The following is a 4,288-nucleotide window of genomic DNA, read 5'->3' as shown; positions in this document are numbered from 1 at the left end:
CAATAAAGAATCCTACATAATAAAAGGGTAATATGCAGATTGACCGTCACTCCAACACACAAAGATGGCTGCCCCCATGTGGTCAAAGATGGCCGCCACAAGATGGTCAGCAGGGGAAGGCAGTTGGCGGGGGGGACCAAGCCAGCAGGGAAGGGCAGTTGGAGGAGACCCAGGCCTGCAGGGGAGGGCAGTTGAGGGGACCAGGCCTGCAGGGGAGGGCAGTTGGGGGCAACCAGGCCTGCAGGGAGGGCAGTTGGGGGCAACCAGGCCTGCAGGGGAGGGTAGTTGGGGGGGACCAGGCCTGCAGAGGAGGGCAGTTGGGGGGGACCAGGCCTATAGGGGAGGGTAGTTGGGGGAGGACCAGGCCTGTAGGGGAGGGCAGTTAGGGGGGACTAGGCTGTCAGGGGAGGGCAGTTAGGGGCAACCAGGCCTGCAGGGGAGGGCAGTTGGGAGAAACCAGGCCTGCAAGGGAAGGCAACCAGGCTGGCAAGGGAGGGCAGTTAGGGGTGACCAGGCTGGCAGGGGAGGGCAGTTAGGGGCAATCAGGCCAGCAGGCAGGTGAGCAGTTGGGAGCCAGCAGTCCTGGATTGTAAGAGGGATGTCTGACTGCCCGTGTGGGATCGGGCCTAAACGGGCAGTCAGGCATCCCTCGAGGAGTCCTAGATTGGAGACAATGCAGGCTGGGCTGAGGGACACCCCCCCGCCCCCACCCCGTGCACCAGACCTCTAGTTTAAATTAAAAGAAAAGAAATTGGAGAGTTTAAAAAAACAAAAAGAATAAAATAAAGTGAATAACAGCAGAGAAATAGGCAATATTGAGATCATTCCTTGTTAAGGTATTAGAAGGGAAAGGTCTGGGAATGGAAGAGTGTGACTGGATTATGGATCATATTAAGGAAGAAAGAGAAAAACATGAAAAATAAGAAAATGGGATGGGAGAGCATTGTTCTGGTGGCCAATAAGGACACACCATCCCATGAAATCAAGCCACAGTAGCACACTTGTTAATTTTGCCAGTTTTACAGTAACTTTACATATAACACTGAACACTAAAGTATAATAGGGGGAAAAAAGCTATCATGGTTTTTAATAAAATTATAGAGTACACTTTTAAAAAGGAATAAACAAGGTTAATTTTAAGGTTGCAAGGGTAGATTGAATGCAGCCTCAAAATTACTGTGCTGAGTTATTACCCTTCTTAATTTCTTTCAGTTTACAGAATATTTTTTTAAAGCCTTCGTGGATGGTGAGAGATGTATCACAGCAGAGTTTATGGTGACTAAAGCCTAGGGACTGTTTGCCAGGGAACAGTAAAGAGACAGATAAAAAGAGAAGACAGGAATCATATATGTAATAGTTTGCTGCCACAACAAAATATTGTAGACTGGGTGGTTTAAACAACAGAAATTTATTTTCTCATAGTTCTGGAGGCCAGAAGTCCAAGATCAAGGTTCAAGATGATTTGGTTTCTGGTGAGAGTTCTCCTCCTGGCTGCCTTCTTATTATGTCCTCACATGGCCTTTCCTTGGTGCATGTGCAGCGAGGGAGGGAGAGGAGAAGGGGAAGAGCAGCAGAGTGTGCCAGCTCTCTGGTGTCTCTTCTTTTAAGAACACTAATCCTATTGGATCAGGGAATCACCCTTATGACCTCCTTTAACCTTAATTACTTCATTAGAGGCCCCCTTCTCCAAATATAGCCATACTGGGAATTAGGGCTTCAATATATGAAGTGTAGGGGTCACAAATATTTAGTTCATAAAATATAGATAAAGGAAAAAAAAAATTTCTAACTGAAGCAGAAATTAGAAAAGTTTTACTACAACTGAACAGTAAATTCTTGAGCTTCCTGGCACAGAAGGTAAAAAGAGAAATATAATAGGTAATGTGAATTTAAGTCAGGGGTAATCTCTTGGACATCTTAAGCCTTATTTTCTCTTATTGTGTGTTTCTGTTTGTTAAGGTAGTTTCAGAAATTGACCAGTAAGGGTGGGGGTCAGGAAGGGATGAATTTTGGGGGCTAGAAAGTCTGTTGTACTTCATACCACATTCCGTAGATTTTTTCCCCCCTACATAGATGGCTGATTTCAAATACTGCTTTGATTTCTTGATGCCTGGGTGGAAGATTCCAGGAAGTACATATTCTGGACTGGATCTGGGTTTATTGCCACTAGAAATAAATATTGGGCTCTTTGAACTGTCAATGCATATACAGGTTTTGCTTGATTGTTTTTGTTTGTTTGTTTTTTAAAGTGGAAAAGTAACAAATCCTGCAAGCAGATTGTTTCAAATCTCAGGGGGAATTATAAACCCTATTGTTGGTTCAAGTTAATAACACACTTTTTAACAAAAGTGCTAAGGATCACTTATGTGAATGCTTTTGTATTTACATAAGTTTAAGATGATTTTATCCTGAAAATTATCAACATCTATGGGATAATTTGAGGTGGCTTATTGGTCACAAATTATGGTTGGCATTTTTACTTTAGTTGTTCTGGGTTGGTCAATATAATTTACCCAGTGGAAAGGGTCAGAAAATTATTTGAATGATGATTGCATAAATAATATTTAGGTCTTAAATTATTTGTGCCATTTTTCAATTCTTTTAATCCTCACCTGAGGATATGTTTATTGATTTTTAGAAAGACAGGAAGGGGGAGAGAGAGAGAGAGATCAATCGGTTGCCTCCTATATGCACCCAAACTGGGTGTTAACTCGCAAAATCTAGGTTTGTGCCCTAACTGGGAATCAAACCTGCTACCTTTTGGTGCAGGGGATGATGCTCCAACTATCTGAGCCACCCAGCCAGGGCTTGTTTCTTTAAAAAATTAAATTATGCCGTATTATCTTTAATTAAGTACAAAGACCCTAACAATCATGTCACCTAGAGATCATTTCACCCAGTGCTCTGTTTGGCTGTCAGTCTCTGTCTGTCCTTCAGCAGTGGTTGAGTTGGATCCCTTTTCCTCTGGGAAGAGAAATCAATGGTTCGTTGGCATTGCCAATAACAAAGATGTTGTCTTTTGTATGAACTCATTGAAAGAACCAGGATGTCTCTCTCTGTTGGTGATCACACCAATTCTTTCCAGGTTACGAGTAGTACCCCAAGTAACCACATACAGGTTCCCGGTGAAATCAGTAACCTTGCCAGTTTCTAAATCAATCTGAATGGTGTCATTCACCTTGCTGAGGGGATCAGGGTAGCGGTTGGTATGAGCATCACAGGTTGCCAGATGAGGGATTCCCCTTGTGTCCTTAAAGATCCTTTTCTCTTTGCACAACTTGTACTTGGCCTCCTCAGGTGTAATACGATGGAAAGCAAAGCAATCTTTGGTGTCATAGAAGAGACTGAAATTCTCTTCGGTCTTGTCAATGCTGAGATACCTGTTAAACCAACAGGGTAGGCTATATCTTTTGCACCCTGCCATCATCTTCATGAACTGCTGCAGACAGACCTTTACCTCGTCTCCTGCCAGAGCATACTGAACTCTGTTTAGAAAACAATGACAGGGAGACATTCTCTTAGATTGTGGGTGCTGGTAGGTGGACGAGAAGCAAACACTCTGGTCAGTTTAATCAGCATCCAATAGTTTGGAGCTGCTATACACTTCAAATGTTTGTTGGGACCGGGAGCCACAGCTGCACTAGCCATAAAAAGAGAATTTTTGCCCTAGCCAGTTTGGCTCAGTGGTAGAGCATCAGCCTGCGGAATGAAGAGTCCCCAGTTTGATTCTGGTCAAGGGCACATGCCTGGGTTGCAGGCTCGATCCCCAGTGGGGGGCATGCAGGAGGCAGCCAATCAATGATTTTCTCTCATCATTGATGTTTTTCTCTCTCTCCTCCCTTCCTCTCTGAAATCAATAAAATATATATATATATATATATATATATTTTTTTTTTTTAAAAAAGAGAATTTTCAATTCTTTTCAGCTTGTTTAAACTTTGTGTTCTTAAATTTAGTTTGCTTCCTCAAAATGGTAGAAAGGGAAAAAAACAATTCCTGAGGTCCTTCCCAAATGGCAAATTCAAGATCAGTGTATAAAAGTAAAACTGGTAAAACAAGTACAATGTAAAAATACACATTTTATCCCTTCATTCATCCTTTTGCTCATTTATAATTTGACCAATTTTTATTGAGTACCTTCTACATATCAGAGTATTGTTAGGCTCCAGATAAAATCGGGTCTCTTGGAACTTCCATGCTATTAAAATGCAGGGCTGTGTGATTTGGCTGCCACCCTACAGATAATGCACAAGGTTACTGGGACACTTGTGGGGGGGGGGGTCATCTT

General features: G+C 42.8%; 1 pseudogene across 1 annotated transcript; it reads right to left on the bottom strand.

The window, feature by feature from the left end:
* Positions 1–2,933: 2,933 nt before the first annotated feature.
* On the bottom strand, positions 2,934–3,618 carry LOC308237260 (small ribosomal subunit protein eS4-like; annotated as a pseudogene). The gene has a single exon. The product of its transcript is annotated as a small ribosomal subunit protein eS4-like (transcript).
* Positions 3,619–4,288: the final 670 nt, after the last annotated feature.

The sequence above is a fragment of the Plecotus auritus genome (genome assembly GCF_963455305.1).
Source record: "Plecotus auritus genome assembly, chromosome: 12".
NCBI lineage: Eukaryota > Metazoa > Chordata > Mammalia > Chiroptera > Vespertilionidae > Plecotus > Plecotus auritus.
Note: the sequence above shows the minus strand (reverse complement) of the source record. Positions and strands in the feature narration are given on the sequence as shown.